The following is a 26,244-nucleotide window of genomic DNA, read 5'->3' as shown; positions in this document are numbered from 1 at the left end:
GCATATTTCTCTTGGAAAATATTACCAAAGCAATACCTGTTCCATCTTTTAAGCTGATATTTAACATATTGTAGGAGTTTAGCGAAGATATATATTGCTGTCCCAAAGGCAGGTCTACCATCCTTCCACCACTCAGCTACATAGCCATATAGATCTAGGTCCCTTAACCACATAAGCTGGAATTTAAAAGGAGGCTTCTGAGGCAACCGATTGGAGGAGATAACTAACTTAATGGGCCAGTGATCCGACCCTCTCCAATCTAATATCTCAGACCTGGATGACCATAATCCACCCACCCAAAACCAGGATATCATGAAACGATCTAGTCGCTCCGCAATGCAATGATCTCCTATTCTTCTATTATTCCAGGTGAACTGGCCATTACTAGGCTTGATATCTACGAGATTGAGTGCCGAAATGTTATCCCGAAGAAGCACAGAGGAGGGCTCAAGTCTTGCCATACCCCCCCATTTTTCAGAGAGGTCAAGAATAGCATTAAAATCTCCAGCAATAATCCATGGCAAATAAGGGAATAGCCCACGAACAAAATGAATATTATTCCATGTAAGGATCTTACCTTGGAGCTCAATAGGGGCATAGACGTTGGAGAGAAGAACAGACTCTCCAGACTCGTAGCACAGAGAGACCAGGGATACCAATGATCTAAAAGATATCCACCACATAGGCTGAATCTTACGAGGGTTCCAGAGGCAAGCTACCCCCCCTGAAGATCCCTGAGCACCAATGCACTGACATTGACCATTCTTCCACAATTTAGGAGCTATACTCATCATACTCTCAACAGAAACTTTGGTCTCCTGCAGAAAAAGAACATCAGGAGAATGAATTCTAATCAATTCTCGAACAACTTTTTGTCTAGGGCCGCTGTTCAAGCCCCTTGCATTCCATGAAATAATGATCATTTCTGGGGAGCCGAGAAATGAGAATCCAAGGTCTTGACAGCTCCTGACTCCACCAGATTCTCCCCAATCATTTTAATCTTCTCCATGTCCTTCTTACGGCCACTTTTACCACTTTTCTCAGAAACCCCCTTCTTGCCATCCTTTTGAAGAATACCCAAGAGAGGAGAAGACTTGCCACGCTTATCTGTATCCGAAATTACCCTCCTTGCAGGAAGGGCCACATCCCTTGCATCTTGACCTCGATCAACATTTAACCCCGAAGGCACCTGAGCCCCTGCCTGCCCATCAGTGACCATAGGCATAGCAGGTTCAACCTATGGAGCGGGACGAGGGTCGGAAGAGACAATCACATGATCAGGCTCCACAACCAATTGAGCCAAGCTACTAGATCCCAGAATAACTTCTTGCTGCCCTAGTTCATCTAGGACTTCAAATCTATTAAAGGTATCCTCATCCTGTCTCTCCATCATAGTCCTCTTATGACCTCTATTACGATTGCGAGCCTTAACCTGTACAAAGCCCTCAACATCCTTTTCCTCGCCAGAATTTGGCTTCTTCCCTTTATCAGCCCCAAAATTGTGACGAGGAGGGGGCGGAGGCTGCTGATCGACCGACTTGGCCTTCGGGCACCTACGCAGTAGGTGACCATATTCATGACAAAGTCAGCACCGGAAGGGAAGGGTCTCATAATCAAGTTGCTGCACCCAAGAATGTGGCCCTGTGCACATTTCAACTTCATCTGGCAGTGGTCTACTCAAATTGAGCTCCACACAGATTCGAGCAAAAGTCATGACCCTCTTCCCAAGGGTTTGGGTTGAGGACCCTACCGGTTTCCCCAACATCGAAGCAAGCATATGGAAAACATCCTCCCGAAAACACTCTATTGGAAATCTGGGTAGCCGAACCCACACTGGGACCCGATTCGAAAGCTCCTCAGAAGGGTTAAATCCTGCATGCCATGGCTTGACAAATAGCCCAACCTGGTTGTAAAAATATGGCCCTCCTTCAAATACCCTATTACGATCTGACATGCAAGTGAATGTAACCATGAAAAAGTTGTTTGCAAGCAACGTGACATCCATTTCACCCTCCGGCTCCCAGATTCTCTGAGCCTAGTTTTCTAGAAATTGAATGGATACTCTTAAACCCAGAAATTTACAGTACAACGAATGCTTTGAATAGTATTCCACATCCTCAACAATCATCTCTTAAGGGATTACCAATTTAGGTCTTTCTTTACATCTCTCCAGGCACCCGTTAATCTTTGTGATCCGAGAACTGCTGGATGTATTCGGTGTTGTAACCCCAGAATTCTGAGCTAAAAGGGCATTAGTAAACACCCTCGCCCCTTGATTTGGCGGATGCATGTCCTTCGCATCATGCAAAATGATGTCCGGTGAGACCCCAGACGGCTCACCCCTCGACATTCTTCCACCAGCCTGGAGTAAACACCGTGGGGGACCACGAACCAGGCGCCACACAACCCCCAATCCTCTCTTCCCGCAGAACAACCCAAGAGTAGAAAACACCCGGCCAAAATGGTGTTACAGGCCAAACACCAGCCCTCCCGCCGACTGAAACACTTCCCCCCGTAGGTGCACGCACCGCCTAGATAACTATATAAGGAAGCCTTCCTCTCTCATTTTGATATCTACTTACTATGAAATTTGCATCGACTACCTACTTTTCATGAGGAGACAATCCAAAGATAACTTTCTATGATCAAGCATCCACATTTGACCATTCTAACATTCAAGTTTTCTATTAAAGATCAAGCATACAAGCATTCAAGCCTTTGAAGGGATTTGGTTCAAGCATTCAAGATTCATCATTCCAAACCCTAGATCTAACCATTATGGTGGTGTGATCTTCCTTCAAGATCCTTTGTTCATCTTTAAGATCTATTCATTCTTCTCTCAAGGTGGATTCCAAGCATATAGTCATGGAGGTTTTGATTTACATTTGCTAATGTTATGTTCAAGATTTCATATAAACATACTTGTTTACATTTCAAATATAATTGCATATCTATCAAATATCATAGCTTCATTGTTAGATCTACTTTTTCTACTTGCTAGCATTCTTTATTTTAATTTCATTATTAAGGTTGATTCCAAACCAGGGTTTGACCAAGGCAAACCCCTCATCCAAACAAAAAAACCATTTTTCTTGCAGGTACAAGTATAAGACGACAAATTGAAGTGCAGATTTGGATACCCTTTTCAGTGAACTTCTAAGATCTGCGAACATAATTTTCATTGGAGCAATGTAGATCAAGGTCGACTTTTTGGGGTAAGATTGTGCCTTGCCATTTAGGTCAAGGTTGACCTACCCTCGGAAGGACAAAATTTTTTTGGGTTCTCTTTGTCTCATTATTTCTAGTCTGTAGCAGGTTGTAGAATTCCCCAAAACTATGCATAGACATCAAAAATCAACATTTTCCATATTTTCGCTACTTTAAGGTTAGTATTTGTCTTCTATTTTTAAAGTACATACTTTCTATAGTAGATTATAGTATTTCCTCCTTTCTTCATATTCTCCATTGTTTGATTCATTTGTGTATTGATCACTTCTTTGTGATCAATCAATTTGGATCTTTCCTTTTGGGAATTTGGGTTAAGGATAGGTCCTATATTCTCTCTCTTATATTATACCTACACACACATATACATATTTTTCTCTATTCACATTCATCATCATTTTTCTTTCTATTCAAATCCCAATAATGATCCTAACCTTAAACCATGATCCTAAGGCTAAACTCCAATCCTAACCATAATCCTAATCCTAAACATGATATAAACCTAAACCCTTATTAAACTTGAATTTAAACCTAATTAAAATCTTAGCTCTAATGACAATAATAAATGATATAAACTATATTATGAAGGATAATCCTAAAAGCAGACTCTAAACCATTATCCTAATTGTAACAAAAAATCCTAATCTTAATGAAAATTGTATTCATGTTGTAATAGTAACCATGATTTAAGCCCTACATTTATTGTTTATCAAATTCTATAAAATCATTAGATGTGAAACATAGTTTGTTGGGGTGCACATACTTCTCTTCACAAAAGTAGGAGGTTTGTAATATCTATCTTTCTCTTCTTCTCCCTTATCCTTAGTTGTATATGGACATGGGAGGGAGAGGGAGAGAGAGATAGTGGGGACGAAGAGGGGGAAAAGAAGATGGAAGAAATGGAGAGGGATAAGAGAGAGAGAGATATGATTGAGAGGGAGAGGATGGTTAAAGAGAAAAAGAGAGAAGAGGGATGGGCGAAAGGGAAACAAAAAGGAAGATGTGGGAGAGAGGAACATGAAGGAAAGAGGGTGAAAGAGATAAGAGGAAAGGTAGAGTTGGAAAAGGGATTTGAGAGAGGGAGAGAGATCAAATGAGTAAAGTGATAGGTCCCATTTCACTTTCCCTTCTTTCTCCCTCCCCCACCCTCTCTCTCTCTCTCTCTCTCTCTCTCTCTCTCTCTCTCTCTCTCTCTCTCTCTCTCTCTCTCTCTCTCTCTCTGGAGATTTACATCCTTTTATACAACTTAAATTTTCTTGAAGGTGCTTATCTATTAATAAAGAACTATTACTTGGGGTGTATAATGCATTATATTTTCCCTTGCCTCCACACCTAGGTGGAATATTTTATCTTCTAATCCTCCTCTTTCTTTCTCAAAATATACTTTCTTATCATAATGATATATTTTTTTTATCATGTAACATTCTTTTCATATAAGGGTCTACTAGTTACTTTAGGTAGGGTTTCTTCCAATGTCAAAGAAATTGGCATAACTTTTTCAAAACTCTAATAAGGTCAACACATCAGGTTATCTCCCACAATGGGTCAACATCTCACATTTTCTAAATTTCATAATTTTTCAAGGGGGAAAAGACATCTTTGCAAAATGGTCACATATTTGTCCATTTCAAACTTAACTTTAATGATCTGAAAGAAAGAAATGTGAAATGGGGGAAACTTTGTGTGCCTTTTTGCCCTTGTGAAATTGACAAAACATGACATATTGGCCAATCTAGGAAGATAACATGATGTGTTTTCCATGAAAAAGTATAAGCCCATGATGAAGATGCCCTCGATTGGTTATTTATGTTGGGCTTTATGGTGAAAAAACCAACCAATAGTTTCTAACATGTGTAATGTGTATACATATTAAATATTGTTATTATTAGTTTTAAAAAGGTGATGTTAACATTAGTTGAACAATTATTTGAATACGGGGAAGAAATGCATGGGGTTCCCTTTCTCATTCTCAACTTAAAATTTACACATAGAAACTATTGGCTATTTTCTCCACCATTTAGCCATCACAAAAAATCTATCTGAGACATTATCATGGGTGAAAACTTTGTTAGGGCCAACACATCATGTTATATTCTCAAGTGGGAAAAAAAATTATATTTTCCCAAATCCATAATTTTGCAATGTAAAATGGCATCTTTATGGAATGGTGAAGTTTTTCTCCAATTCACACTTACTTTTGTTGGCTCGCCAAAGTTAAATGCAAATTGGTGAAACATATTTCCATTTTTTTAATGACGTCTTTTCACTTTTAAAATAAAAAATTATGAAAATGTCATGTGTTGGCCCTTTGGGGAAGATAACGTGATGTGCTAGTCCATGAGGGTAGATAATTTGATGCATTGGCCCACTAAGGAAGATAACATTATGTGTTGGCCCTAACAAAGTTTTGAAAAAGTTATGTCAGTTTCTTTGAAACTAATAGAAACCCTATCTAAAATAGGAAATATTGAATATTATTTCATGTCCTCATAAATATAGTAACCCTAAAATAACAAAATTATAAAATTAAAATAATCTGTCACAAATTACTTCTAATTTTAACTTACTATAATATGTATTTTTAACTTTAAGTGTAAAAATGTCTTACTTAAATGAGTTAAAAAATATTTTTATTAATTTATAATAAATAAAACTATTAATAATTTTCATATAAAATATAATTATTAATTGTATAAAATAAATAAATGATATATATATATATATATATATATATATATATATATATATATATATATATATATATATAATCAACCTTAATAAATTTTTTGTGCTCTACAATTTTGGTGTTTTTTTGGCCTAATTCTAAAGCTATATCTCTTGATGCTATTATTATTCATGGAAACAAATCTATTGTGCCTCCTAATCAGAATTTTTAAAATTACACTAATCTTTCCTACTAATACCATATTATTTATGATGATAAAGTTGAAGAATCCAACTATCTTGAGCATATATGACATAAACAAAAACTTGAACCTAAGAATCAACTTTTCAATACCTTTAATCATGTTGACATGGTTTAAGCACCTCGTGTCCTCTTTATATTACTACTAGAGTAACTAGTACTCCTTGTGGTGTTATTATTGATCCCTCTTCCATGGTAAATGTCATAATTAAAGAACATATTTTAACTAAATATTTACAAAAGTATTTCTATGTTACATTTTATGCTTGTAGTCAAGCTTGTAATTATGTTATTTATCGTCCCCATGGTTCTATCTATTTTCCTACATGACTTTGTAATAAAGTTGTGGATACTGCTTTCCATGTTATCCCTACATCCAATCAATTTCAAGTTCATCTTGGTCTTAAATATCAATAAGAATCTATTAATAATTGTTAAATTATGTATATATTGAAAAGTATTTTATATTTTATATGGTTCACCTATATAATCACAAGAATGAAGTATGAAAGGTTAGAAGATTTTATTCACCTATATGACATATTTACATAGATTTAGGTTACGTTTTATGTTTTCAAGTGTGTGTGTGTGTGTGTGTGTGTGTGTGTGTGTGTGTGTGTGTGTGAGAGAGAGAGAGAGAGAGAGAGAGAGAGAGAGAGATTAAAAATAGAGCAAGGAGAGGGGGAGAAATAGATAAAGGTAGTGGGAGAGACAAATATAATAAGGAATATGAACAAACCAAATTCAACTAAATATATTGATAGAACATGCTAATCCTATATTTATCTTAACTTAATTCTACCACAACCTTAACACTATACCAAATTAAACACTAAATATAAACTTAAACAAAAATTAACCCTAAAAATAAACTAAATTGTATCATAATCTCAAAACAAGAACAAAAATTAAAGACCTAAAGATGGAGTAACTCTGGTCTGCAAGTTTTTATACCACATTCTCAGTGTTGTCAACTCCATTTCCCATGACATCCATCTTTTTTTGCATATCCTTCATTATTTTTTTCATAGCTCTGTTCTTTGCTTCCAAAGGTGGCACTCTCTTCATTAAATTCTTGAATTCTTCTGCATTTCCAATAACATCAAAAAGTCTATCCAAATGCTGACTAAGAGTCTTCTCACCTCTAGTAGTCCTACTTAGTTGATCAAAATCCCTCCTGATATCTTGCATTTTTTCTTTCATACTGTTGATATTCCTTTTCATCACACCTAGGTTTCCAATGATTCCCTTCATATACCTTGTTCATCATGGTCCTTTCTTTGATTCAAGTTTTCCTTGTCCATATCCATAGTAGGCCTTTGTCCTTAGCCTTCCCTTGAGATAGCACTTTCTTACCTCTTAGCTCATTTTTTATCAGAGGCTCATCATCTGAGGGAACGTTCATAACTCTGTCAGTCTTCTTCACCTTGGTTTTGGTAATAATACAAGTTTTTCCTTTGGATTTCTTCCCTGTAACCTCCTCAAGATCCTCATCAGATTCTGTCTCCATCTAATAATCCACCTCCTTATTCTTCCTTTCCTTTGTTGACGAGCTCCTAGGTGAAAGGTTTTCCCTCTTCTTGTCAACCATCTCATCTTCTTCCTCCTTTGTTTCCTCTTCATAAAAATCATCTTGATCACTCCCCTTTGTAGCACACTCCAAGTTATTTTTACTAATATAGGGTATGTCCACTTTTTTCGCGTTAAGAAGATTCATGATCAGCACCATTAAACCCTCATGACAAGTATGATCCCCCTTAGGGTCATTCTAGATAGCTAAAATGGTATTATCCAATGACTGCCTCAGGTAGAAAGGGAAATTAATTCTAACCCTATGCCTAAAATGATTATCCAGCATAAAGTGGTGCCCAAAAATCTTTGTAAAATGACCTAACCAAAATGACCATCAAAGGTTAGGTATTCAATCACAACAAACATAATAAACCTCCATGGTCTGGAAATGGAATGAGGGCTAAAATAGGAGTTGCCAATTTTGACCAACCTGTTTCTCTCCTTGGTCATCTCCGCAAACTCATGAACAACACAATTGAACAACTTCCTAACCCCGTGGAAGTTGATCCCATCCATATCAAGACTAGTGGCTTCAATTATAATGTCATTTGTGACGTCCATTCCCTAGTTTCCAACCAAGATGCTTCCATTCTTCCATGTCTTCATAAAATAGTAGGTTATGGATGGATTACTGCCCTTTAAATTCTCCATGAAGCCTAAAAATTGACCCTATTCTAAAATATCCCAAATTTCAGTATTCTGCTTCCATTCCTTACAATTTGTGGGCTCAACCATCTTTCTCTTACCACCCATATTTCTAAAATTGTAGCAATTCCTCACAATCCTAACAAGCTCAAATGAAATGGAGATCTTTGTATCAAAATAATAACAAAGTTCTCTCTTAGACAAAAATACCCACAATCCATGTGGTAATGAATGAGTTGTCTCATTAAATATAATCATAACCCACAACTCCCTATTCCTATGTAGATCATTTTTATTCCTAAATTTTGTTTCCATCATTATTAAAACTCTTTTTCATACTTCTTGCCTTGTCATACTCTATCAAAGATAGATCATCAGTAGGGATGTTGTCACCATAATTCCATATCATCTTTGTATGGCTTTTGCATGCTACGTTTGCAGCCCAATCGACCACTTTGTTGGTTTCTCTATAGTTATGAGTGATAACACATTCCACAAAGGAATTAATCAAATTACTAGCCTTGAAAATAATATTATGGATGGTCCAAGAGAGGTTATTAACTTTATTAAGACAATTATAATATTAAGGGAATCCCCTTCTAGTCAAATTTTCTCCACATTCATGCTCTTGGCAAATAAAAGACCATAGAGAGCCATAGTAGCTTCCACAACATGATTGGTTTGATCCCCAATAGGAATAGCCATAACACCCGAACTATCCTCATTTTCATTTATGATAATAACATCGCAACCCACTATCCGTGGGTTGCTGTTTGAGGCCCCATCAAAATTAATCTTATACCATCCTTGTAGTGGACAATCCCACCTAGCCAAATTTCTAAGGTTACTATCATTCTGAGAGTATCTGATCACTTCCGAGTTCCAATTTTGAATCACTTTGGCTTTCTAGTCATCCTGAGGCTCTTAGCCTTTCCTGGTTATCCTAATATTCTCAATCACCATATGCTTGATCTTATGAAATATCTGATTGGAAGTAGTCTCTTACCCCTGAAAATCCTATCATTTCTTTCCTTTGAAACACCCCAACATAAATACGGAAGGATGAAATCCCATAATAAGCAAAGTATTACAAGAAGGAGACTTCCAGGCTAAGAATAAATCTTGAATATTGAGGGGGAAAACCCACTCCACATACAAAAGTCTACAAATCCTCTCCCACAACCTTCTAGAGTAAGAGCAATGAATGATCAAATGATTGACTAACTCTTCCTCTTCCTTACAAAGATAAAATCTACTGATAAGACACACAACTTTCTTCATTAAATTGTTGGTAGTAAGTATTTTATCCTACAACAAGATCCAAAAAAATATGTTCAGTTTGGGTGTCAAGCCTTTAAACCAAGATTTAGCCCAACAAGGCACATGATAGTCTTCAAAAGTATTACCATATAGAGATGAGATAGAAAACAATCCATTTGGATTAAATTTCCATATTAAAGCATCCTCTTCATGAACAATAAAGACAACATTCAACATTTTGTTAAGGTCATTAAGATGCTCATCCACTCTGATAAGGTTCACCTATTTATCTTCTTCCTAATAATTAGCAACGTAAGTCCCAAAAATAGTCTTGTATTGATCCTTATACCCATTCCAGTTCTGATCTAAACTTAGAGCATGATCAAGAATCCATATGTCATCCCAAAATTGAATAGTCCTTCCATTTCCAATGTTCCATAACCCTTTATTGATAATCTGCTTGTTTTTCCAGAGCCTGCTTCCAAATCACAGAACCCCCTTGAGTAGTCTCACTGCCAAGGAAAATATTAAAGCCTTGATTCTCCCTATTATATTTATCATTCCATATGTCTTTCCATTCTCCATCTTCATTATATAATTTCCAAATAAGCTTAGCAAGTAAAAAAAACATTCATGCTATTAATCTTTCTTAGCCCCAATCCTCCTTTTTTGATGGGGCATACAAACCTTATCCCAAGCAATCAAAGCCATTCTTTTCTTCTTTTCCATACTAGTCCATAAGAATTTTTTCAATTGCTAAAGCATGCTTCCTAGGTATCTTAAAAACACTCAAAGCATACAGGGGCATGTTCTGTAAAGTGGATTTTAGAACAATTATCTTACTAGCCTGGCTAAGGAGGGATCCTTTCTAGCCAGCTAACTTTGAGTGGATTTTGTCAATCAGGGAATTCCAGAAGGACTCAAGAGGGTCAAGACAAAGAGGTACACCAAGATATGACCTCAAAAGGCTACTCAACCTCACATCCCATAATTCTTTTAATTTTTTTTTTGTCTATTCACATTCAAATTAATGAAATAGATCAATCTTTTGTTTCAATTAATAATTTGTCCTATAGCCTACCCATAATATACAAATTTGTATAATGAGAATAGTTACTATTGGTTACTTTTGTGTAGGATGAATGATCTCACATCATCAACTCTCATTCATATGTGATTTGGCTCTTGAAAGCCAATCATTAGTTGGGAAGCTTAAGGGTAGCATTGTGATGAGATAGGGGAGAGACAAGGGACTAAGGAATACAACATATTGACAAGAGTTAAGCCAACAATAACAAATAAGAAGAGGAAATGTGACAGGTTGGTACAACATACATCAATGAACCTCATCAATAAGATAGATACTAGTAAAAAAATGTAAATCTTATCTTGCTAATAATTGATGAGGTTATTGGTAAGACACACTATGATAGATATAAAGGAAGGAGATTCTATTGGTAGTTGTCACAATGATGAAGGTCACCAGTGTAGCAATTAGTAATTTGGGTGTGTTATTTTGGGCTTCCTTGACACCTGATGAACACATCAATAAAGCCTATTACAATAAGAGATGACCAGTAATGTTATAAGAAAGAAAATTAGAATAACTAATACCAATGGTGTAGGGTGAAGGCATCTTGAATAATCATACTGATAGACTCATTGGTGCAGCTATGTCCATTACCATAACATAGTTTGAGGAGCTATCCTATGATACCTAATGAGTCATACCACTAGGTCAACGTACACCGATGAAAGGAAAAAGAAGTCACTGACTTATATTATCCTGATAAGTAAAATAAATCTAAGTTGTTTAGTCATCAAATGAGCATATGTTGATGTATCCAATTCCATTTTGGATAGAGTTGCTTTGATGAATTTTCATTGGTGTGATTATCATCACCAATATATCATTTCAATAGGTCGGTCAACCCTTGATGAACTTATTAGTATTAATTATACCAATTGGAAAGTGACATAAATACTTTGGAGAAGGAGGAAGAGATTTATCTCGATGATTCCAAAAACAAATATCCATCAAAGAGACATAGGTTGTAATGCCCCGCCCGGAGATCCTTGGAAACAAGGATTCAAATCAAGCCAAGATATTTTTTTTTTACAAGTATGAATGCACAAGACAACATCATACAGGGATCACAAAGATCACGACGGAAGACTTCAACACAATCCCGGCAACCAACGAATCTCCAAACGCCACTACCAAACTGACACACCCAAACAAAAGCCAACAACCACCACAACAAGATGAGGGCACAAGAAATGACCACTCATCAACAAAACACCAAGCTAGGGTAAAATGCAGAATCTCGAAATTTGGCTAAGCCTGAAATCCTGAAGCCCTGAAAATTGGCTAAGTCTGGATTTCTGAAGCCCTGAAATTTCCTAGAATCCATAACTTATCTCTGAGAGGTCTGAAACCTATCTCAAACGATTTGTCGCATATATTAAAATATATCTTAAGTATAAGGAACTTATACTTAAACGATATATTTTAAACCCCAAGAGACCAAATCAGAAACACAAAAACTCGATCTCAAGAGAAACCGACAGAATTCAAAATGCAACAGCATAGGGTTGAAGAACGCCCAAAAGGGTATCCAAAACCACTCTCAAAAAGATCAAATCACAAAGAAAAGTGCCCGTTGATGGCACGCGCAGGTTTTTCACAAAAACCGTGCGACACTTTTTACTAAGGGAGGGCGATACTTCTCCTTAAGGCGTGCGACACTCTTCCAGTGTCGTACGACATTTCTCAAGAAGGCATGCAACACTTTTCAGCATCGTACGACATTTCTCAAGAAGGCGTGCGACACTCTTCCAGTGTCGTACGACATTTCTTAAGAAGCCGTGCGATAGTTTACAGTATCGTACGACATAGATTGCATGGGCGTGCGATACTTTTTAAAGTGTCGCACCATGCTGAACAAATGTCGCCCATAGAAACATGAAAACACTCCCAAAAGCAAAAAGGACCAAAATTAGAGAAAAGAACCTCCACACCAGGGAGTACTGGATCCACAAAGGCTCGATGAATGAACACTCGAGTGCAAGAACAACACAGAAAGGAGAACATCTATCCATCTAAACTATAGCAGCAAAGAACACACTGAAAATAAACATCGCAGAGATCCCAAGCAACATCGCAATGTACATAAATACATCTCAGGAACAAAACAACCAAACTAAGTACGCAGTTTCTCCCAACCGTCAATAGCATCATAAGACCATCGTGAGTCCTAGCCATCCCCCGCGCGTAACATCCCAAGCCACCGACCAGATCATCGGTACTGTCGTAATAGGGACGTCACTACTAAAAACATGCAACAATATAAGCATAAAGAAATCTAACATGCTAGAAGCAAAGCATAAGATAATCCTACAGTAGATAACATCACCTATCACATGCTAAATAGCAATAAGCAACAAATATGCTAATACAATAATTCACAGCATCTAATCATATGCTAAACATCATAATAAGGGAATGCGCCAAATAAATTAACATCATCTAAACATGATATACAAGCATCCCAATGAAAGCATAAATCACAAGAAAGCATACTCCGGAACCCGAAGTACCAAGTGAAAACATCCAGCAACGGTCACACTAGGATAAGAGATCGTCTCTGTACACCGATCCCTAGCAGTGGTGAAGGTAGCTACGCCTCCCAACCACGTGGCACCCGTAGGTCCACATCCGCCGTGCTGATGGAGATAATGATCCAACCACAAACACACATAAAGCACAACATCCAAGACTAACGCTCACACCAGACAGTATGATGGCTGAACCAATAACCTAAGACAATGCAAGGAGTAAAGGTCCTAGTCAGACACTCAAAAGGCTACTAAGTAGGGGCTGACATCATGGAGAGTCGCTTGGCATCGAAAAACCCAAGCTTGGATCATGCGTTTCAACTCCTCAACGGAGGGCCCCGCACACACATTTTATTATCTTAAGTTTGATTATCAGTCACACATTTTCTTTAATTATCACTTATTTAAAACTTCCTCTGCCAACCCTATGGGACTAAGGTCACCGGGCTGCAAGATAGAAGCCCCCTCCATATGCTACCCTAGCCTACCCAAGCTCATCCTACGACAAGTGCCCGTGGGCATGCATACTCCCATCCCAACCCCAATGATCATAACTTTCGGCAAATCCACGGAAGATCGGGCCTCGCAAGTCACCCAACAAATGTATGCGTACGTACTCGTGTGTGGCGCACCACCATCACGAAGATCATAACACAAGGACATGAATGAGAACACAATGCAAAGAAAACACCCAACTGAAAGCAACACGGGAAGGACAGATTCTACACGAATCCCAAAGCCAATAAAACCATACATCATAAAATCACTCAATCGGCCTCAATCCGAGAGTATGGATTCTACATGAATCTCAATGATGTAACAAGACCAAACATCGTGAACTCACTCAACCGGCCTCAATCCGAGAGTATGGATTCTACACGAATCCTAGCGTTCACGAAACAAAAGCAAAGGTCCAACAGAATCCATAACAAGTGTAAAATCACTCAACCGAACACATCGGGAGTACGGATGCAACACGCATCCCAATGCAACATATAAGTGCAAAAGTGGTCTGACTGATATCCAAACGGATCATCAAGGTCCATGACCCACATTGTGCCAAGAAAATTCGAGAAAACAGGGCGGCACGCAAAATGAGGTAAAAATCCCAAATTTTTGAAAAACTTCAAAATTAAAACCCATTTGGCCTTTGGGTTCAAAAATCCCAAAAATCCAAAAATAAATGGAATCGGACACCGTATGCAAAAATGGCCAGCATAACGGCGTAAAATCCCAAACCCTCATCTCAAAAAATAAGGAAATGTTCATACCCGCCTAACCGAGTAGAACTAACATACAGAAACGGAGGGGAACACTAGTTCTCAGCCTCCAAACAAACGACAACCAAAAATAGAAGCTGAAACAGAGCATAAACAATAAAACAGGAAAGCCCTACCTCACAGACAAAAGGGCAAAACGGGAATCTGAACCATAAAATAAATATCTCACAGAAGTAGCTGAAAATCGCGGCAATCCAAGGTTTCCCCGAGCTGGATCCAACGAGCCCGACCTCGCGACGATCCCACGCCCGTAGCTCCCACAACGAACAAAACAGTAAATCCTCGTGAAGAGGATTTTTGGGTTTTACTCTCCAACTTTCCAATTTGAAAGTGAGAAGTCAGGAATTAAATTCCTTTTTGGATATTTATTCACTTTTTAGGTGAATAATCGATTAGGGCATTTAACCAGCCAATCCAGTTAAACCTCGCATCGACCCAAACGAAAACAGGCTATTTCTATAAATAGGAATTCATCTATGGCAAAGCTGCCAAAAAAATAAAATAAATCAATTAAAAAGCCCGAAAACCCAAAAACACATAAACCTCCTTAATAACTTTTCGCGACAATGCGAACCTCTAAATGCACAGACACGCTTACTGGTCTAATCACATAATGCAAATGAGTTCGGATTTAATAATCACCGAAAGGTTTAATTTAAACATTTAATTAAGGATACGTCGACCATACAAGGACGACATTGGTAAAATATGAACGGCTGAATCACTACATGTGCCACTGCCAGGGATATAATCCTGCACACTAAACAACACGATCAAGTGCAATTGCATATAATAACATAGCCGAAGCAATAATGCATTAAGTCACCTAATTTAACCATATATTTAATTATATTAAAATAATCTATTTACATCACTCACGTTCGCAAAAGGCATAGCAATGCAGGAATGAAGTAAATAACCATAGCATTAAATCCATCACATAACATAATCAGAGGTATGTCCAAATACTAGATAACCAAATATCATCATAAAACACACTGTCATCTCAAAATGGCATCATCAAGCAATATGATTAACTGAACAACATAGTAGTCTAATGTCTATGATACTGGAATCAAAGAGTAACATTTGACCCTCAGGTCATCTCAAATGTAAAACATCACATGAGTAACAAATATCTCTCAGATCAGAAATATAACAAGGTAAATGCCTGCAGCACATAACCAAATAAATCAACATGAACAATCCATTCTAATTACTTAAGCATTTAATAATGATTGATTACTCTGCATTAAAAAGGCATTTAAAACACATAAGCAAAAACAGTCATAAACATGACTAACCACTGCTACAGGAACCTAGTCCTGTGTAGCATGGTAAAAAGTACACAGTGCAATCTCTGCACACATCTCAGGGTAATCATAGAACAACCTCATGATACCACATCGATCCTGGTAACCACTGGCACAAACCTCAGTGAACCAAAAAATCACATCATTATCTCAAAGATTAGTCAAAAGCATAATCAACGCAACTGATAAAGAAACATAAATCCAAACACCTCAACGGTGTAGACCACTCAGGGTCACAATCATGATCCATCACAACAAAAGATCAGCAAGGGTGCATCCATCAGGACGACTTACAAAAGTCAAATGGGAGAGGCACTACATAGGTTGATGAGGAACCATTGTCATATCAATCCAAAATTCAAAATTAAAATGAAGGATTTCTATTGAATACTTACATTGGGTAGATCCAAGGATTCTCACAAGGCAAATTTATGAAGTACTTATTATTACAAGTTATCACTTTAATGCATTTACCATATAATTAAGATTGTCTGACACAAATTTATAGAAGTAAAGAAGCTTCAGGTAATTTGCAAAAAACATACAAGAAATTGCACTCGAAAAAATAGAGGCATATAGTTCCTTGGGGAAGAAAAGGCTAACGAAGAGTAGAGGGTTTGAGGAAAAGAATTTTAAAACAAAGGAGAGTGCTCTAGTTAGAAAGTTGAAGCAATATATGATTGACCAAGTGTAGGTTTGTGGCCTTAAATTTTGATGGTTAAAGCAATATTTTCTAGAAAGGAAAGTTTGGAAGACAAATTTAAGGATGTTGAAGGCTGTTGGACTATGGTTAGAGGGTATGAGATCTTCCTATTTCATTATTTGAGGATAAACAAAAAAATGTCATTATACAACCTGTGGATGGCTAATTTGAGAAAGTCGATAGTCCCAAATGTCTTTATAAATTTGAAACTCTTAGAAATTCTAGTGAGAAACTATAGTTAAGCAAAAAGATGCATTAAGATGCATAACAAATCTTTTTTATAATTATTTAAGATGAAATAGTTTTAAAATAATATACTAAAAAAATTAAACACAATAACATAATTTTCTAAAACTTATTAATTAAATATAAAAATAATAAATACATTATAGATTTCTCCTAAATCTTGAAATTTAATATATTAATTTTCAATTTTCACATAGCAATAATTTTTAAAAAATAATATAACTTCAAACTAATTAAATAATAAATCTCTCAAATATGAATACTCCAAAAAACTGAAAAAAATATGAGAAGATTTGAATATTAGGAGAGGAGATGGAAAAATATCATAAAACATTCGAACGTTAGAGCCGAGAATTGCACAAATAGCAGAAGTTCATAAATAGTTGCGCTTGTGGTCGTTTTTGTAAAATTTTAAGTTGAATGTAGCCCAAGAGACCCCAACTGAAAAAGTTTGTGCTTAATGAAAGGTCAAATTGGGGCTTTGCCTTGAATGCTGGAGTGAATTGCGTAAGTTGTTTTATTGTGGGGCTATCCACTTTTTCTAAATTTATTTGATTGGCCATTGAATTCTGGTTGCTAATTTGTCTATATCATTCTTTGCTTTTGGATTTGATTTTGTCTGTTTGAATTTCTATCTGTAGGATCATATGGATGATGGTCTATCAAGAGTAATAGAAATGATTTGTGGCATTTGACAAGGCTGCTATAAATTGGTATGCACTCCTCCTTTGGTGGAGGATGAGGAAGAGGTGGAGAAGAGGGAGGTGAGCTTGGGGTTTTGAAAAGTGTTTGGGAAGAGAAGGAGGCTGAGCCTTCTGCCATGCCCATTGCGGGAACATTTTATATGCATGAGAATTGCTTTTACAAACAGTGGGGCGCGACTCAGGTATTGATTCCATGATTAAAATCACGTAGGGTTTTTAATTGATTGAATGCTATCATTTTGACTTTGATTTGGGCGTCCGTTGCTTGCTTAGTAATCTTGATTCATGACACTTGTAGGTATTGGGTAGATGTAGATAAGGCTCACATTGCTGCTCGTCACAGGCGGAAAATGTGGTTCCGGACAACAGTATTTGCCAACAGTGGAATCACAGTTGCAAATAAGTTGACTTTGTTGAGGGGGCAGGCTCGGGAAAAGTCAATCATCTTCGATTGCCCCTTTTCGCCTTCAAATCCAGGCAGAATTGGAATTCCTCAGAAACTCATTGACCCCACATAGCTTGGATTGTGCAAACCAAAAAAAGGTATATTGCGGTGAGTTCTTTTTCCTGTGGCATGCATTTGAAATTTTATCAACAATGTCCTTGGAAATCTAGTTCCAATTCATGTTCAGGCCTTGCATGCTTCATTATTTTAGTTTGGCATGCTGTCCATTATTATTCGATAGGTGTTGCAATTTTTATTGTCTTGGCCGATGGGAAGATGAAATGGGCTATGAGTTACACCCATCGGAAATATAAGTAGTCGATTTTTTATTTTAGGCCAGTCTTGATAGAAAAACTACACATTTATCAATTTTCTACTAATTTTGATGCACAGTTTCGATGGCTTAGTTAATTTGTGATGGATTTTGTTTTGCTAAAAAAGTTTGAAACATCCCATCTTTTGTGCCTTTTGCAGGATTAATCTGTTAACTTTCCGAAACCTTTGTGCTAAATTTAGCTTTATTGATAGCGGCTTGAAAAACTGAAATTTCCCATCTCTTCTGCCTGCGTTAGATCCAATGATGTAAATTTGGACATCACATTAGCCTCTGTTCCAACTCTGTAATTATAGTTGATCATTTGTTTTTAAATCTCACGTTGGCTTTCAAGACCCTGCTGAATTTGATTTTACCAGCAGCAATAATTATATTAGTGAAATTAGAACATTTATTTCCTTCGACATCGAAATGGAAACTTCCTTTAAAGAAAAACAGAGTGGGTGTAAATTTATAATTAGGTACAAATCATCTGATTTATTATTAGTTCTTTAAAATTCTTTAAATATTCTCCCGTTTCTAATTTTTTGATTTGTTACAGGGTCTATCAAATGTCGTTTGTATTTGAATTGTATATTTTTACAACAAACTATTTGAAGATTACAACAACTAGTAGAAATATTGGGAGGTGTTGCACTCATTGTTCTTGAATAATCTTTAAGTTTTCAAATTGAAACAAATAATAATTTTTTATATTTGGTCATCTTGTGTGTGTGTGTGTGTGTGTGGGGTCCCTAGTGATTTTTTTAGGTAGTCTTTCCCATGGGGATGCATGTGAGCATAATGGCGAGAATGTAACTAGGGGTTATAAAATTGTGTAACAAAAGACACCCAATTGTGTGTCTATGTAATGCCTAAGCATGAACTCAAGTGGTCAATCAAATAGAGATCCATAGCAAAGTCAAATGTTTAAACCTTGCCAAATCTATCGACTATGCACTTGTACCTTGCTCTGGTGCAAGTGCTAGTTTTAGGATGTGCCAAAATTTGTGCAAGTTTTGTGGAACATAGAAAGTATTTAGCTAATTACAATAGGTGTATACTTTTGCCAAGCATGAGAGAGCAAGAGCTCCGTGTTGAAAACATTATGTCACAAATTTTGTACTTCTTGCCACAACTCATATTTCAACTTTTGGAATTATCCTTCACTTTCTTGCCACTTGTATTTTATCAAATTATTTTATCCTTTATTAAATTAAATCAGAGCACTCTTTGTGTAAGCATTATTGAGGAATGATTATTAAGGTAACAATTTTGTCAAATGATTACTTGGGCAATAACACTAAATGGTGACAAGGAGTTTCTACCAATGACTAGAACCTGCCTCAATGTTGTAAAATAGTGTTAAAAAACTCGTCACCATACTCTCCATGCTTGGCTTCATATTCACTGCTTTAACGGTTTTGGTTGTGGTTGTAGATAAGTGTGAGACTCGTTGAGGATTTTTTAGAATTTAGTATAGCAACATAACTTAATTTCTATATTTGCCATTGTGGTCACATGTCTTTCATCTAATGTGTCCTCTTTTTTACAAAACCCAAAATCAGAAACTTTGGCATTGAAGTTTTCATCTATAAGAATATTAGTACTCTTCACATCACAATGTATAACTGTGTGGAATGCCCCATAGTGAAGATAGTCAAGGCCCTTTGCTGCACGAATGCCTATTTCGAATGTAGGCCTCTAGTGTGCTATTAATAGCATGGTCATAAATAAGACACATTTCAAAGTTCTCATCATAGAATCCTATCAGGTATACCAGATTCTTGTGCCTGAGCTTGCACAAGAGGTCTATTTTGTTCTTGAACTCGGCAACACCTTTGAGAGATTGGAGATTTTCTCTCTTCACTACAATTTTGATGTTGCCACTTATTTCACCTACCCCAAGAAAAATTAGTTATGTGCTGGGTTACCCCTTTAGGATGAAGTCAATATAAGGAATCAGGATTGGTTTCAAGTTGACTAAAATTTCTTAATTAGCAACCCTTTTCTTGAAGGGGACCTTTGCTTTAGAATAATTCTAGATACAAAGTGTAGGACATGCAAATTGTCGAGGAAGAACTTTTTGGATACTATAGAGAGAGAAAATTCTATTCAAATTTAGAGATTCTACATAATAATCAGTTTTAACTTTTAAGCATAGCTACTTGGAAACTCATACCCTAGCCATTAGTACTCAAGTCACCTACCAAGAACACATCTCTATTTCAAAGACCTATATGGTGATGTCTGTAGACATTAACAAAGCTCAAATCAAGTTTCTTTGTGTCTCCCATAGGCGTCAATTGAAAACAAGGAAACTTCCACCAGAGTTTTCATTGATATGTCACACAAATTACATTGTATAGTTACTTTGTTTCAATAATGTCAAATGTTTGTCTTAAATTTAATCCTAAAAAATTAATGCTTAACTATTTTGAAAATGGTGTACCATTACTCATTCCCATCTACAATACCAGTACCAATTACCAACTCCTTCTAACTATGGTTCTGACTTCTAAGTATACGTGTACCATTACTCATTACCATCTATAGTTTGTTTGGTGTTTTCAAGATACATTTGTGAACTTTTTATTTGTTTGTTTCAGTTTTGAACTGTTTGTTGGTATGAATTTATCACACCGAGCATACAATATAGAACATTGTGACGAAGGGAGCTCCCTTGAATGCCATACATACATAACAACAATAAATAAACAACAATAAATGCAAGAACAAAATATGGACTTCTTATTTGCAACGCAAATGTAGAATTACAAAATTCACAAGTACAATATGCTAACCCACATGAGTGCCTTCATTACAATAATTTACAAGACCAGCTGCGAACTATCACCTAGAGCTGTCCTAGACAATGTTCGGGTCTTTCTTAAATAGGCAATTTTATGCTACATAGGAAGGTTTTAGACAATGAAACTTAATACCTAGGGCTAATAGACCCTAACAATACATATAGAGTCGGCCAAATGCATTTTTGACAATTATTTTAGATATTTTAGGTAGCCCAACTTTGAAAGGCTATAACTCATGAATCGTTGCTTTGATTGGCTATTATAATCAGTTTTCGGAAACACCAGCTCGTGATCTACAGACTTAGAACTGTGCTAGTATCCTTCTATCGAGTTTTTAGACCTTATCCGGGCACTCTATGGGCTCGAACGATGAGCCTAAAGATTTTTCTACAGATTTTTTCCACCAAAAATTTGCAATAACTTTTTCGATACTTATGCTTGAGTAATGAGATTTTTATGGTAGGCTTACAACTCTAAAATGAACTTTCCTGTAGAAAATGAGAACAGTCCAAGCTCATATGAAAAACTTACTAAAAATAGAAAGTTCCCATAAATAGTAACCACCTTGTCTACTAGTCCTTATTAAAATAGAAAAGACTGAAATAAAAATATTTTTGGGTGATGCAAGATTGCTCTTACACCCAGGATGCTCCTGCATCACATTGTTTTTGTATTCACTGTATGTTTTTTTATCCAATTGACATTTTAGATCATTTCAATAATCCATCATCAAAAACATGATAATGAAGTTGATCTATCGTCAAAAAGATGATAGTGAAGGATTGGATTGTTGGCTTAATCTTAAGCACTGAGTAGATGATTGGAAAATGAATAACATGATAGAAGGAAGAGTGGGTACAGATATAGGGAAAAAAGGTAATATTTAAGAAGGAATAATTACATATGAAGAAGTGCATGAATGAATCTTACGAAACACGTACAAGGAAGAGTAAATGAATGGTTGGATATTCCAAAAGAAAACAAAGAAGATAGGAGTGAAAAAGAGTAAATAAAGAGGCATATGGAAACTTCCGGAGCACAGTGAATATTCCATGTAAACAAAAACTTATTGCTAATTTCATCATAGAAATGCATGAATCTAATATAATCTCAACTTAATGAGGGCAAAGCTATATTATTGTGTATTAAGCTCATTTGAGTGTGCATAGAATATATAATTAGGGCATATTACAATTAAATAAGTGAATATGGAATTCTGTTAGAAATCTATTTTCCACAAATAATGGATTTGTCCCATCCTCTGTCCCTCCCCTATAGCTGAATGCTCTCTAGATATCAAAACTGTGTTGCATTGAGATCAAATTTCAAAATTACATATCCATATCCATGATGATACATGTAGATATCAAAGAAAAGGCACCTGGATTAGATCTTTCACTAGTAGGAACTATGGGCATTTCCTCCTATTTGTTTCCTCCTAATACTATATCCAAGGGGTGGCCCTATGATAATCATCTTGAATGGATTTGGAAGTAATTTTGTCCAACCTAGAAATATATCTACTCCTTCCGTGGCTTCTTTCAGCATCAAATATTTCTCAAGGTTGAAACCCAAACAATTTTTGTCCCAATACATTCCTACTCCCGATTTTAGTCAATTTGGGGTAGAATATACAACTGTAGCACCCACTTATGAATCAGTTGTAAATGTGAACACCTTTTTATTTGTTCAAACTAATTGTGGGCTTAACAACCCATGTTGGCTTACCCAACTGCCAAATCTCTTTGAAATGGGCCATGTAGAAGAGTTCAATTCAGTAGGTTAAGAAACAAATGATTTATTATTTTTTTTGACACCTATTAATTTTAAGTCATACGATAACTTTGATCTTGATATGAGCTTAGATTCCTCTCTAGTAGATTCTGAATGCACTAGTCAACTAGGCACATAATGGAACTGATTACTAAGGAACATTAGGTATACAAAACAACTATAGTGATGTGTGTGTGGAGGGAAAGGAATCAAACATAGAAATTAATTAATTTGTCATCATGGAAAAGTAGTAAACTAGTAATATTTCATAGAAAATGCAAGGTCCTGAGGTAGGCCTGATATTAGGCATGGTTTTTGTGATGTGTCTGTTCATATCCTTTTTAAGTGTAGTGACCAAACTTTGCAAGTTTTCTATAGTTTCAGTGAGTTTTGTGCAGTTTTAAGCGACTTGCACAATCTATCCTTATCATTTTATTTGATGTTAATCCTAGATTCGAAGGTTTGTGTTTGTGGTAGAGTTAATTGTAGTCTTTTTATATACATTTTTTGTGTGTGATTAAATACAAGAGTTGGAAGTATTCGATCATAGTTTGGGGTGTTGTAGTGTTGGTTTGGGGTTAGAGGTCTACAGGGTTTGTGGGAAGTAAAGCTACTAGAATGAATTCTAGATTCATTGTAGGTGTAATATTTAAAGGGTTTTTTGTGTGCATGGAATATATTTTGTGTGAAAATATCAAATTGCAATAAAATTGAGCTTCTAGAGTTAATCTGTAAATTGTGTCAATTTTGGGTGTAATCTCCTAATCAAAAAATTTGTGCTCACAATTTTGTAGTCCTCATGTGCTCTCCCCTCTCCCCTAATCCTTGATTTATGTTTCTTTCCAATATTGTGTTTAGAAACGAGTTACTTTTAAAGTTGTCTAGCTATAGGGGTCATGCACTGTTTCCCTTAACAAAATTTCCATTTCCCGAATTAGGTATGGGTTGGAAATATTTTGGGAAATAACACATCCTTAAAATATCTCCTATAGGGATAGGTCATAGCATGTACATATGTGTCCTCAACACATAGACAAAATCCAATACAAAAAAAGTGATATTGAGGGTATTTTTCACAGGCTCATGTTATTTTTATAGAGTTGAGGCTATCATACATTGTGAACTAGTGATATAAGATAAATTTTAATTTCATATTAGCTGCATTTAGATATATGCAGGTGCATCTGGTGAATTTGGTCCCAATTTTTTTTGTAATGTGTGCCTTGAAATTTACATATATTAGCATGTCAGAATAATTCTGTAACATTAGTTTGGTATTAGATTCTATTGAATTTTGAGTGCCTTTTAGAATGTGATGTACTTTTCATGGATGAAGCTTCTCTGTAGTAAATGAATTTTGTAGGGAGTTATGATTATTGTATGGTATTCACCCTGAGATTTAATGAATGATAATGTAATCTAATAGTTCATTTTAGAGTTTCTTCATTCTAATTGCCCTTGATTAGCATGATTGGAATCTAATTTTCCATGTCAATTTTATATCCAATTTTAATCAACCTCAACTATAATTGTTGGATGCAACATACTGCATGTTGAAGTGGCCAAGCTTGTTAATTTTTGTTTTTGTTGTAGCGCAAAAACATTTGTCAAAACATTTGTTTATTCAATATATGAATAAATCCAACAATTAGCCTCATAGAACTCTATACTTTCTTATATAAACTTTGTTTTCTGATGTCCGTGTATCTTGACTATAAAAGTTATATGTAATTAAAGAAAAGTTTTATAGTGATGGTCGCAAAGTATTATATCTTTTACTATGTTATAGGCAAATATAATATATGTAGCATAAACTTCATCGACTGCTAAACTTCTGTTTAGGCTCTTGCCATTCTAAAATGTATTTTTAGATAATGTATTTTTTAGAGATCAAATCGTTTTCCAGTTTTAACTGGGGAATCTTAATATTTTAGAATAAAGAAATAATTTTGTAGATCTTCCTTTATTTAATTATCATGCAGTGTCATAAGAAGCTCAACTCCACAGACATAAAATTCCTTTGTGACGGGTTTTGATAAGTGATATAACTGAAGGCTTAGATTATGACTAACACAAGATTGTATTGACTTGAATGGGAAGCTTGACAAGCTTAACTTTCTTTAAATGATTCATTTTTCTTTAAAGTATATATTTAATACTTGTCTTTTTGATTTTGTGTGCCTGATGAACTTTTTTTTCTGATTTTCTTTTGCAGAAACCTTTGAAACTAGAACATTTTCTATGATGATTTAACATTGGGAAGCATATATTAAGGAGGCCTTTCTTTGTGAGAAGAAGATAGCAAAGAAATAGGTTGAGCTGGATAAGGGCTTTGTCAACATAGTCTTGATAAGATGTCAGAAAGTCCAGTTATATAAGTACCTGTAGGATTATGCTTTTAGAAAGCCAACCTTAATATGTAGGAAATATGAATTGGCTTCTTCCCCATTCAGAAATGTTGGCAACTTTTTCAAATTTCTCTATGGCTGATTGCTTGTGTTGATTACTTCTTTTTTTATCTTTGACTAGCTAAATGAGTTTTGTTGAGAAAAATGTCTCTATGGATGGTTGCTTAATGAGTTTAATTGAGTGAAATTTGTGTTTTAATTCTCCATTTGAGCATATAGTGAATAGTTTGGCTAGCTGAAACTACACAAACTAGGAATAAAATGAGCAAACACCACCAAGAAAGTAAATTTGGATAAAGTTAACTCAATTTGTTTTTTGGTAATATGTTGACATAAATCAAAGAAAACATAAATATAAGCATAATCCAAATTTTGTTTGTCTTTTATTTTTCTAGTCTTGTGTACATAGAAAAGCTTAGCAACTTCATCAGTATACTTGATAAAGATCATAATCATAAACAAAAGGTAATTGATGAAGGTGTCAGATGGTTTGTGACCCATGGAGATTTAAAATACTCCTTTCGTTTTGGTTATCAATGATCAACTATGATTGGCATGCAACTTGGCTACATCTATGGGCTTGAGGTTTGAAAAACTTGTATTGTTATTGTCTTGATAACTAAGATTTGGATGCTTAGAATTCTGAAGATTAAAGATTTTCTTGTTATCTATCATGTATGTGGTTTGATCTTAAGTGCATTCCAATCATCTAATAAGATTAGTAACGTAAAATAGAAAGTCCCTAATGATATCCCACTCAATATTATGGCATGCAACACAAATGTGGACATTTTAAGAATCTCATCTTCAAATCCAATTCAGAAACCATTTCTAATGTAGCAGTAACAATAGGATACTTTCAGTACAATACGATGTAATCTTTATATCTGAATCTTTCTAATCTTTTGAGCCATTTGTAGTGAACTATCCAAACCTGTATAGATTTATGCACCTTTCCCTTTCTTGTAACATTCGCACGAGTCTTTGACAATTTGCAACA

The 26,244-nt window shown here is 35.7% G+C and overlaps 1 long non-coding RNA gene across 4 annotated transcripts; it reads left to right on the top strand.

Annotated features, from left to right (window-relative positions):
• The first annotated feature begins 17,133 nt into the window (after positions 1 to 17,133).
• Positions 17,134 to 25,446, top strand: LOC149538882 (uncharacterized). 4 transcript variants are annotated; one of them, XR_016355859.1, is made up of 4 exons: positions 17,134 to 17,295; positions 17,430 to 17,674; positions 17,791 to 18,035; positions 25,052 to 25,446. It is a non-coding gene; the product is annotated as an uncharacterized LOC149538882 (long non-coding RNA). The 4 variants fall into 4 exon arrangements; XR_016355857.1 differs by having other exon boundaries at positions 17,791 to 18,045; XR_016355860.1 differs by lacking the exon at positions 25,052 to 25,446 and adding an exon at positions 18,412 to 18,777.
• Positions 25,447 to 26,244: the final 798 nt, after the last annotated feature.

Source organism: Cupressus sempervirens, chromosome 9, assembly GCF_028749045.1.
Source record: "Cupressus sempervirens isolate cs-2001-9-10 chromosome 9, ASM2874904v1, whole genome shotgun sequence".
Lineage (NCBI taxonomy): Eukaryota > Viridiplantae > Streptophyta > Pinopsida > Cupressales > Cupressaceae > Cupressus > Cupressus sempervirens.
The sequence above is the reverse complement of the archived record's forward strand: the minus strand, read 5'-3'. Positions and strand labels throughout refer to the sequence as shown.